At 27.5% G+C, this 13370-nt stretch overlaps 1 pseudogene; it reads right to left on the bottom strand.

Annotated features, from left to right (window-relative positions):
- LOC125810471 (sesquiterpene synthase 15b-like) overlaps positions 1-11617 on the bottom strand; it is a 47979-nt pseudogene extending 36362 nt beyond the window's left edge.
- Between the last annotated feature and the right edge of the window lie 1753 nt (positions 11618-13370).

Here is a 13370-nt window from a genome sequence, read left to right as displayed (position 1 = left end):
AGTCGTAAAGTCTTAAACCTTTCCTATCATAAAAAAGTTATGGTCGCTTTTTGGGAGTTTTAAGGGAGATTTGATTTGTCTATATTTGATCCTTCAATTTCTTATGTTTATCTCTTATGTCTATTATAATTATTAAAGTGTTCATGTGATATATGCAGATGGAAGGCCTTGGATTGTGTAGCTCTTAGAAAGAGTTGTGTCATTCTTCAAGGATCACAAAGGTTCGATTTACTTAATAAAATCTTTTTTTTAATTATTTGCTATACTATGTAATTTTTATATCTATTTGTCACGGTTGTTGCCTTTTTAGGGGGCTATTGGTTTGAGTTAAATGACAATCATCATGTTAATAAAAAAATTCTCTCGGAATTACTTTGATAAATTATTTTAGAAGGTCATTTTATTCTTGAAATACCAATGATTGTGAGATGGATTCTTTCTCCTAAATTCTAATGATGTGTATATTGATCAATGACATCATATGGGCACAACTTAGATTTCTACTACGACAGTATAATTTAAAAGTTAAAGCCCTACCTTCTTTTACCAAGTAATGTTATTGCAAGATTTTACACTCTCAAAGCTGACATACTACATGATCTTCTTCTTCATTGAAGGTTTGGTGTTAGATATGTCAAATAAATATATATTTCAGTTCAACAACAACCATGATAGTAAGTGCGATATTGTTGTGTTGGAAAATGCGGATGCGAATGTATAATATTTAGATTGTTTGATTCTTCAAAATTAATTTTTGTATCTTATTTGTTGGTTATCTAGATTCTACAGAGTTGATTTAAATATAGAGTTGAGCAAGATCACGATTCTTCCAATCATTATAGTTAAAAATGTTGATTGAAGTAATTTTATTTCCTTTTTTCTCTCGATATCTCTTATTATTGTTATAATGGTTCTACAAAAAAAATGAGTTCGATGACAAACATATAGTATTCGAAATTGACGTAAAAGTACTATAAATCACAATAATTAACAATTTTTTAAAAATACATATAAAAAAATCACTTGACTCCAAAAAATCTATCAATGCCACATAAATTGAGACATGAGAAGTAACATATATTATTTGAAAATTATGTTAAGAAGATACTATAAATTACAAAAATTAACAATTTAATATGTTTAAAAAACATAAAAAGGTTTACATGATATAACATAAATTAAGACACAAAAATTAGCATATATTGGGCCCCGTGTAACAAAATATTGACTCTTGAAAAATCTACTGCTTGTTCATTACTAATGTTTAAAAATAGTATTAAAAAATTATCGCACTCAAAATTCTATTAATGTCACATAAATTAGGATAGAAAAAATAACATTTATTATTTAAAGTTTATATAAAAAGTACTACAATTATTGTAATTATTGAATTCAAATATTGAAAAATCATATAAAAAATGATTAACTTTCTAAATTCTATTGTGCCACATAAATTAAGATAAAAGAAGAAACATATGTTATTTATAAAAATGATGTTAAAAGCACAATAGTACTATAAGTCACAATAATTAACAACTTAATTTTAAAAAAATAATATATACAACAATTAGCTGCCTCTTCAAATTCCATTTGCATCACATTAATTGACCATTAATTCTCCATTTTTTTCCTTTTAATTTTGTCTTACATTTCTTTTTTAGCCTATTATATATTTGAAAATTACAGTAATAATACTTTAAATCACAATAATTAATAAGTTTAAATATTTAAAATTAATATAAAAAAATCATTTGACTTCCAAAATTCTATGTGTGACACATAAAATGGGTTTAGAGGAAATGATATTTATTATTTGACAATGACGTAAAAAGTATATAAATCACAATAATTAATAACTTCGAAATTTAAAAGACATAAACAAAATTGGCTAACTTTCGAAATTATATCAATACCACATAAATTGGGACATGAGAAGTAAAAAAAATTAGTTAAAAATTACATAAAAGGTACTACAAATTACAATAATTAACAATTTAAAATATTAAAGACATAAAAATGATTACTCTTTGAAATTATATCTATGCCACATAAATTGGGAGAACGAAATAATATATATTACTTCAAAATCGCTTAAAAAATTATAAATCACAGTAATTAATAACTTAAAATATTTTTAAAAATCATATAAAATTTTGAATAACTTCTCAAGTTTCAACATGCCTACTTGTAGCCAGGGGTAGTTTGGCAATTTAAAATTTTCTTTTTAAAAAAATTATCTTTTATTTGTTTTTGGAATAACACTTTTGAAGTACTACTGATGAAGTTATTCAGGCTAATAGGTTTGTTGTTTTAGGTTTGGATGATGGATGATAGACACAAGTGATAAATGTATTCATTTTTCTAGGGGCAAAATGTAGACAAACACATTGTTTGTGCTCCTTTTATTTGTGTGAAATTCAAAGTTAATTCTCACTTAGATGGATACAAATAGTGGTGATGGGGTTACTGGTTCTTACCTATGAAGTATGCTCATGAAGCTATGGCTGCAATAAATTTTATGGGAAGAGTTGGGCACGTGTAATTTTGAAGATTGTTGCCTATGTTAAAAAGAATGTCTATGCTTTTATGTTCTCTATGATTTTAGACATTTATTATAGCAAACAAACAAGGAACTAAAAGTCAAGTCCTGACCGAATGACAACACCATTGCTGGTGCAAAACATTAGTATTACTTGGCCTAAAATGTTGGGCCCGTGCTTAGCACGGGTGCCACTCATCTAGTTATTATTATATAGAAGAGTGAAGCCAACCAACGACCAGTGGCAAAACGGAAAATAAATCAAACATAGAAGGGCAAATATCAGTGGCACAACGGATATTAAATCAAAAATACAATGGCAAATTATAACTTCTATACTAATGAAGAGTGAAGCCAACCAACGACCAGTGGCAAAACGGAAAATAAATCAAACATAGAAGGGCAAATATCAGTGGCACAACGGATATTAAATCAAAAATACAATGGCAAATTATAACTTCTATACTAATATATAGAAATATATATATATTGATATCTGTGCACTCCTGGTCAAAGGAAGGTTGTATTTTTCTTTTTTTATATGACCAAGGGTAGTTTTGTCAAACAAAAAATATTTCAAGCTTAGTTTTAAGTGTACATTGTGCATAAAGTATTAAAATTTCCAAAAAAACCAACCAAAATTTATGTAATTCCCAATGAATCCATCACTAAGTCAATAGTTGTGGATTTTAATGGGCACACGTGTACCAATACATTGGGAGGAGTAAAAGAAATCATTGCAAAGTTACATGGACCCCATTTATTGATTTACTTCAAAACCATGTACATTCAAGCTGATAAATTTTTTTAAAAATTCTTTTTTATTTTTGAATGTATAATTTTTAATGAGATTTTTTCATACCAAAAATTCAAATTTGAGGGCATTTAATCATTTCCTTTCTTAGTGTGGTTTGATCATGAAAAAATACTGTTTATTTTATTTAAAAAATTTATAGTTGAAGTCATGTTTGGTTAAATTTTATGCAAAAAATATTTAGAATTTAAATATACTTTTTTCTAAAGGCATAATATATAAATATGTCATTTAATTTGTTTCATCTAACATGTCCTTCAATTTTAGATATCCATAAGTAGACACATAAACTTGTATAGAATTGAACAAGTTGACACTTGTGTCCTACTTGACGTCCTATGTGACAATATAATTCACGTCCTATGCGATATTTTATGTGGCTCCCACGTGTGTTATTCCCCGTAGGACGCGTGTGTCTACTTCTTCAACTTTATAAAATTTTAAGTGCTTACTTGTGCACTCCCTAAGTTGAATGTCATAGATGTCAGACGAAGTCAAGTTAAAAGATATATTTATATATTATGTTTTTCTAAATATGGTTTATATTCCTCAGTTTCTAAAAATTACTTGACTAATATACCTGAGACGTACAACCAAATTGCAATAAAAAAAAGTAATATCTCAAAATAGATAGTTGTATAATGTCATAGATTAGATCTCATATAAGAACTACCACATACTATAACAAAAAAATATCACTTTATTTAAAATTTTTGAAGTTGAACTTGTGTCAAGCTATTGATTTTGCAAATTATATTTGATTATTTGAATGTGTTTTTTTTTTAAAATAAATAAACTAATATGAAATATAATTCAAATGGGGCCATTTTTATAAGAATAAAGAATTTGTGATAAATTTTAAAAAGGATAATATAGTTAGGGGCTGTTTGGTTATTGGTTAGACTTACGCAGTTTTTAGTAATGCATGGTTTAGTTATGTAGGATTTAGTTATGTGGTATTAATTATGTTGGTGTTAATTATGCAAATATTAGTTATGTAGGTATTACTTAGTTATGTAGAGATTACAATACATAAATTATTAATTATTGAATATATTATTTACAAATAAATAAGCAAGCAAATAGTATAATTTCCAAAAAAAAATAAAAATAGAAAGAAATCTTCTCTATACTTAAGTGGGAATTCTATTTATTTTTTCTCTCTCTATTTTTTTTTTAATGTTTAAAGCTTATAAAAATAAAATACCATAAATATATTTCAAGTAGATTATAAAATCCTATTTTATATAATGTAAATTTCTATCAAGATGCTGCATGTATTGTTTGTACATTTTTAGTATACCAAATATATGAGTTATATATAAATTTATATTCCAAATAAAAAAACAATACATAATAATTAAATATGTGGAATATATTTAGTAATATATGGTGATAATATATGATTAGCATATGCGTTGTCAAAATTATACATTCCGATTCATCATATTAATAAAATATTTATATTTTGATTTCAAATGAAAACAAATAAAAAATTGTTCGTATACAAAAGAAATAAGAAACAAAAATAGCTAGGAAAATAGAATAGTTATGTAAAGTTTTTTCTAGAGTTTTCAATATAAAAAGGTAATAGGGATAAATGTGTAGTTTTTTTAATACATGTATAACTAATACCCTCATAACTTATTCCATCTTTTATCATGCATAATTTATACATAGATTCCCTCATAAGTTATGTAGGTATCAATTATGTAGGATTACAAAAAATGTAACCATACACCGTATAGAATTAATACAAGAATAACTTTTATACAATATTGAGAAACGTATCAACCAAACATGGTAAGTCATGTTGGCTTTTCTACCTAATAGGAAAATAGAATAGTTATGTAAAGTTTTTTCTAGAGTTTTCAATATAAAAAGGTAATAGGGATAAATGTGTAGTTTTTTTAATACATGTATAACTAATATCCTCATAACTTATTCCATCTTTTATCATGTATAATTTATACATAGATTCCCTCATAAGTTATGTAGGTATCAATTATGTAGGATTACAAAAAATGTAACCATACACCGTAAAGAATTAATACAAGAATAACTTTTATACAATATTGAGAAACGTATCAACCAAACATGGTAAGTCATGTTGGCTTTTCTACCTAATACAAAATTTCTACCAAATATAGTAAAACATATACAACTTTTTATATATGAGAAAAAAATGCATCTTATACGGTAACCAAACGGCCCCTTAAAGTATTAACAAGGTTTTGAATGTTTTTTCAAATTTCAAATACAACTTTAAGTTATATTTGTAATTTTCATAATCAGATGTTGATTTTCAAATAAAGTGAAATAAAAAGATTATCTATTTCTTTGTGTTAATTTATTTTTCATATCTATTAAAAATAAATAATTAAAAATAATTTTATTATCTTAAAATAAGATATAATTTTATTTTATTTTTCATGTTTATACTACTCTAAATGTGAAAAGAATATCATCAAATTAACTGTTTAATTATGTTTGACATTATGTTAAAATAACCATTGGTGCATATTATATTGTATTGTTAATTAAGACAATTTAAATAAGTTACAAGTTATGATTTGATAAAAATATATGTTTATATATATATATATATAATTAACTGTTTAATTATGTTTGACATTATGTTAAAATAACCATTGGTGCATATTATATTGTATTGTTAATTAAGACAATTTAAATAAGTTACAAGTTATGATTTGATAAAAATATATGTTTATATATATATATATATATATATATATATATAATTATTATTATTATTGTTATTAATATAAAGTGTGATTTTATTATCATTTACTATCGTTTTTATTAGAAAATATTAATGATAATTTTTCTTTTCAAAAATTAATTAAATACCTCTTAAATTTGTAATATTGGGCCCGTTAACGGGCCCTTTCATATCTAGTTTCTATTAAAAATGTGATGAAGAGGACGACCAAGGGTAGTTCTGTAAATTAATAAAAATTTCAGCTTCAAGAAGTTGTACAATATGCAGAAAAAATGTTAAATTTCTGAAAAAAATCATTCAATTTGTAAGCTGAAATGGCCACGTGATTTCCACCCATTGAAAAAGTTGAAAAGATCCTGTGTACCGTCTAAAAATGTGGGCCAAGGGCCCAAGTCTGTTTTCAAATGGTTGTCAGCGGTCACCCTTGTCATAAGAGTTTTTCTCAAAAATTAACATTTAATATCATATATATTTTCTGTGAGTTGCTACTCCTTTCCTTTAATTCATAATATAACTAACGTGAGTATAGAACTATTTTTTCTCTAATACAATAAATATAAATATACAATGAAATTAGTGGGATAAAAACAAATACTAAATAAAAAATTATTTGTTTGTTCTATTTTCACTTGACATAAATTAATTAAAAAAGAGTAAAGAAGACATTTCAATTTTATAGTCTTAAATCAAAAATATATTATACTCTTTAATCTTGTGGTATTAAAATGTAACGTAAAAAATTAAAATTAAAAAATTACTAAAAAAAGACATGTTTTAAGAAATAAACTAAAAAAAATGTAAGAGAAACAAATTGAAATTGACTAAGTAGTATATTGATTTAAGATGAAAGAATAAAAAGTAATTTATTAAATTATAAATTTTAATTCATTATTTAATAGAGCATAAAAAGTACCACGACAAATTAGAGTAAAATTGGTTATAATTATACAAAACAAAAACATCCAAACATTTTTTTCTAAAATGCCAAGTGTATCCCAATATTGTGATATTTAATGTGGATTCCATATTTTTCAATCATAATTATTCTTAAATATATGGAGTAATAATTAGTCTCATTTCAATGGTATATTAGTATAAATTTTTATTCCATTTATGATGTCAATTTTTTCTCCAAATTTACTCTATTTTATCATGTTTACTAAAAATGACTATTTTTATTTAAATAGTACACCTTTTTTTTAAAAATCAAAATATAAATCAATAATTAGTTATTATTATTCTTGATTAGTTGATCTTTATATAATCATGCGTATTTGAAAGTTTATGATTATAAATATTTATTTATAAAAAGAATATAGATATATGTGATATATCAATGTGACAACTTAATATATTTTAATATTTTATTTATGAACTATGATTTGCTCATATATAAAGATTGTATGAAAATTGAAAAATTATAATAGTTTACACGATTCAAGCCTGATTTGCTTTAAATTAAAAATATTTTTATAAAGTATTAATGGAAGAAAACATCTTGATCATACATGTGTTTACTTTTCTTTCAGTAATTGATCATATTCAACACAATCATTAATCTATAGCCAATCATATATCAAAAGTTTATCATTTTCAATACAAAACATAGGTAACCGTCCTTTGTATGAATTTCATATATGATTTAATTTAGAATAAATAAATAGCAGAGTTTTGAGACATTTAGTGGACGGTGGATAATGTTTAATGAAGTTGTTAAACACATTAGTTTTCAGATTATTCTTATTCTAAATATTCACTGCCAAAGCAAACAGAGGAGACTGACAAACCACATCACTTCTTTATTCTCTTAAGGACTATCATAACAATGACATACGGAGCAATGCAAAAGAAAAAAAAATTGGCTCAAATTTATTCCTACTTCAATTTCAATTGTGAACACATGTAATATACAAATAAATTGGACAATACTCACAAAGACTATACAAGTATGTACTTCCTATTATGTATATTTTTTAGGCATATATATATATATATGCATGATCAAAGACTTTACCGATCTAACATGCTTACGATTCGGACAAAATTAATGAACATAATAACCCTAGAGCAGTTGCTATCCTTATAGATCTTAACAAATTAGTGAAGTCCTCTATGAAAGCTATCCTCGACTTCTCTATGCTCGCAATGCCACTACTAAAAGCACTATATTTTAACTATTATTTGTACATAAAATTAGAATATGACTTAAGAATGACATGAACAAAGGTCTTTAGCAAACAATACTATCCAGGTAAAAGAATGTTGACAGTAAAAGACTACGCACAAAAGGGCATGTGACATGATTATTTCAGCAAGTTCTTTTACCTACTAACACATTAGTTTTCAGATCATTCTTTCTCTAAATATTCACCGTCAAAGCAAACAAAGGAGACTGACAAATCACATCACCCTTTTCTTCTCTTAAGCACTATCAAAAAAGTGTGAATTACATGGGGATTTTCCTGGGAATTAGTATGAAAATTTGTAGGAAACTTATTTTTCTACAAATTTTCATACTAATCCCCGGAAAAATTCCCATGTAATTTACACTTTTCTTGTAGTAAAGGACTATCATAACGACGACATACAGAGCAATGAAAACAAAATTTCGGCTCAAATTTGTTCATGTTTCAATTTCAACTGTAAACATATGTAAGACACAAACAAATTGGGACAATACTCACAAAGACTTTTCAAGTACGTATTTCCTATTATGTATATTGCTTAGGCATATATAAGTATGATGAAAGACTTTATCGATAGAACATGTGTGTGATTCAGACAAGATTATTGAGAGTATCGTAATTGAGCATAAGAGAAATTCTAATGACATACTTATCATGACATTTGTACTTCGAAATTTTTTATGTATTTATAAAAATAGTTTGACAATATTATTATAGATTAACCCCTTTTTATTGTATAGCAACAATATTTGTTTATGATAATCAAACTATAAAAGAAAAGAAGTCGTAATTATTCTTTTAAAATCATACACACGGGCATTTCATAGCTAGTATATATATATATATATAAATTTTAAGGCAATCCAATAATTCATAAGTTCCTTACTTCCTTTTCCGAACCAATTAACCTTGTCCCCTCCCACTGGCCCCAATTTTCACCTTTTTATATACAGTTTATGTAAATCATTCAAAGAGTAAAACATTACTTTAAAAGGTTTTAAATTAAACGTAATTACATAAATAAAAAAGCATTGTATACCTCACCTGCGTTGATGGAATAGGATATTGCTCCCTCCATTTCAAAATAAATGGTATATTTTCAAGCTAAAAATATTGCAGTACTTATTTTTAAAGGGAGAAAGTATTTCATTATATCAATATCTTGGGGAATCCTTACCAATGACTAGCTAGGTTTTTAAGTTAAGTTATAAAGTTGTATAAAATATTTTCTTAATATTATAGTAAGAATTTCGATGAATATATTGTGAAACAACATTATATTGATGCAAGTAACTCCATTTGTAATTGCAAACAACCAATAAAAAAAACTATAATTCATTAATTCTAGAGAACTGCAATTCCTTTTATTCCATTCTCTTGATCATATTCTCTATTATTTTCCTAATCTCTAAGTTTGCTTCTTCTTTTGTGACGCGATATTCATTCATGTAACATTCAACACCTGTTACATCTCCTCTTTTTGTTTCTCTCTGCATATCCATAAGAGCAACAATCATTAGACAATTATAATCATATACACAAGAACCAAAATCTCTATGTAAACTAAATCCAGTCGAATGCCTCGTCGGTTGCTTCATCGCCCAGACCTAACAAAGAAGCAGTAGCAAGATATGGCATATAGCCTAATTCATGAGGGGAGGATTGTCAAAGTCCATATAAGAAGAACCATCGATGTGAGAATGTTTTTCATCCTTCAACACTTCACAAATTATTACATGCCAAAATAAAAGTTGTAAGCTTACTCACTCTGTTTCGTTAATTTAATAAACATACTACCTTTCAATTGCGTTTGTGAGGAGAGTAAGTTCATGTAATGTTCCATATTAGGTATCATAGATGTCGTCGGTAATTGAAACGAAACATAACACTTTGGTTAGTATAATCCTCGCAACCTTATATTGGGGCTCAAAGTACACACCCAAAGACCACAAGTACAACTCAACCACTCTGTCTCTAGCAAAAGCTAATTCATTTGCCAAGTCCAATTCTTTCCACCACCTAAAGTGTAAAGTTAAATGTGAAAATCAATATAAAAAATCTATATTTTTATTTTAATAAATAGTGTTGTGATATTATTGATTGTGTATCTTGCTAGTTACCTTGTGATATCACATAGCTCCCTTTTATACATCTTCTGCAATGTATTGAAGTCCAATTTTGCAAAATTTAATAACACTTGATCACATGATTTATCTTCTTGGTAAAATGATATGTATTTTCTAGTTGCTACCCTGTCTATAGTTTTGTTGATTGGATACTTTAGGGCGTTGCTCACTTGTATCGAGAGAGAATTACTCAATTTAGGCAACATTAACTTCAAATGAGTGGTGCTGAAATTAACTGCTTCATCCAAAATTTCTTCATCATGTACTCTGAATTGTGCCGCCTCGTACAAACTTAATAATCCTTGCATGTCGTTAACCAATGCTCTATTATAGTTTCCTTGGTCATCGGTGAACTTCCTGAAAACATCTGTTTTAAACCAAAAGTGTTAAAAGCTTCTTTTGTTTTTTAAGTGTTGTATCTAGTCAGCTAATGTCACATAAATTAGATTGGATGGCGTATTACTTACCGGATGAGACATAGTAACCTTGCTGCCTAAGTAATCGAAAGCTTAAAGCAACAGCATGAAGGTTACTACATTCACCAATCCATTCTTCATAACCATAATAGATTTCACTCAATGATTCCTCAATCTCATGATCAAAATGGTACGTCACTCCAAGCAATTGGATTGTGTTGATAAGTTCAAGTTTTTGCAAAGATTTGGAAGGAGAAATCACTAGCATTTTTCTCACTTCTTCTTTTAGATCCTTATGTTCCTTCTCTTCCCATTCATTGTCTCCCTATACGCGTAAATAAATAACTTTGTTTAGATAAATATTTCTTTGTGCTTCAAAAATTATTTGCAAACAGAATATGGATCAAGAGTGTTTCAACTGAAAACAAATGGACAAAAGCATAGACAGTACTGTCACAGTGTTAGTCGCAAGGGAATACATGTTTTCATTATAAGGTCATATTTATTTTCATATGTTGTCCCAGATCACCTTATCTTAATTATTTTCAAGATTACAAATCTCATATTTTTCAAAAGGCTTACTTGTAAATATTTTTGAGTGACTTGAAAGTGTAAAAAAACAGAATTTTACTCAGCCAACAGATAAAACATAAACTCAAATTAAAACATGAACACACTGGGCAATCAAATTTACTGAGAGATAAGCGTAAGCAAGAAAATGGTCTCCCCAAACAGTTGGATGATGATTGTCACTCCGACGTATAATCTTCGCCTCACCACCAAATCCGTCCATTTTTCTTTTATTTTCTTGTTAACTGAGTTTGGATTAATAGAGAAACTAAAGACGTAATAATATGCTTAAGGTTTGATAACAGCTGGCCTTTCTCAACTGGAAGCTCAAAATGGTAGGAAAACTACTGAACAAGTATTTCCTTTAATACATGTTTTCATTATAAGGTCATATTTATTTTCTAATTTATCTAATATGGTCGAAGTATACCTAACATATATACTCGATTATACATGGTGCGTGTATATTGTGTATATTTATGTATATTGGTATGTATAAATATGTATGTATATGTATATTTCTATTAATATAAAATATACATTATATATACATTGTGTATATATATATTGTAAACTACATGATCCAAAGATATTCGGATGTAACTTTCTCTTCTCTCTTTTATGGGTTTCTTAGGTAAATGTACCACTTTAGGGGGATCTTTTTATAAGAAATAAATAAGAAACAATTAAGAGAAAATTATTGAAGTCACAATCTTATCTATTTAACTCTAAATAAGTAGAAAATACATATTTATTATTTTTTTCTCTTTTTGCAAATTTAAAAAAAATTGTATCTAAATTATGACTTTTTTAAAAATTGTTTTAAAATTATTGAAACAAACCTCAATGAAAACAGTGTTCAGTTACTCATTGATACCACTAGAGTATGCTATATTTTGATGGTATCAAGGAGGAAGAAGCAGTCCTTCAATCAAGATGTTGCTCAGTTACACGTTGATACCATAAGAATATATTCATATGATGTAATATACGGTGATGGTATCACAGAGGAAAAAAAGGTGGGCGTTGGCGTTAGCATAATGTCAGCACATGAATAAAAATAGATATATGTCATTTTAAAATAAAAAAGGGTATGAAAGTAATGAGGCATTAAAGGGTAAATATTTTAAGGGAGGTTTCACGGACCGTTTAAGTTTCCACGGTCCGTGAAACACTTCACCGGCCGTGAAGCTTCACCTACCCGACAGGGCTTCACTAAAATGGGCATAACATTTTAATCCAAACTCGAAATGAGTCAAACTTGGTGGCGTTGGAAAGAGAACTCAAAAACGTTTAATTTAATAGGTATGGGACCACCTAGTTCATTATGTATTGAGAGATGTGATCGTTTGAAGTTGACCAAAACCTAAAAACTTATGTGTGACTTGTACGGACCCCTAAACGGATCGTACAAGCCACCACGGGCCGTCTAGGATCCAGTCTAGGTGACCCCACCTTGTCAGCCTTGGACGGTTGACCACCATGCCCTAAACGGGCCGTGGACCCTAAACGGACCGTTTAGGGTGTCGTGAAGGGTCCAGGGTCCATTTTGGGTTTGTGAACTTGCTTGTTACTCCTCTTTAGCCCTTTTCAAAGCCCGAAGTGTTACATGAACAATTCGAATTTTAAGAATAGAGTTGCGAGGTGTTATATAATGATTCGGGTTGTAGCTTAGAAATTTTCGGGGTGTTACAAATTTCGACCAAGTAATTCTCACTATAAAAGCAATCCCAATTATAAACAAACAAAAATCGGTGGTAAATTAATCGAAGTGGTTGGCAAATTGAGTTATCAACCAAATACCAACTAATATTAATCTGTTGCTAAAAGGCTTGTTGGCTTAAAAATATTTTATTTGTGTAATAATAGAGACATTTTTTAACCAAACTATTAACAACGAACATTTATGAACTTAACAAAATTATTATTTTTAAAGAAATATTTTTCTTGTTTCTTTTCTTTCGAAATTCCTTTAA

The sequence above is a fragment of the Solanum verrucosum genome, unplaced genomic scaffold (genome assembly GCF_900185275.1).
Source record: "Solanum verrucosum unplaced genomic scaffold, falcon-dt-bn FXZP01000118.1, whole genome shotgun sequence".
Lineage (NCBI taxonomy): Eukaryota > Viridiplantae > Streptophyta > Magnoliopsida > Solanales > Solanaceae > Solanum > Solanum verrucosum.
The sequence above is the reverse complement of the archived record's forward strand: the minus strand, read 5'-3'. Positions and strand labels throughout refer to the sequence as shown.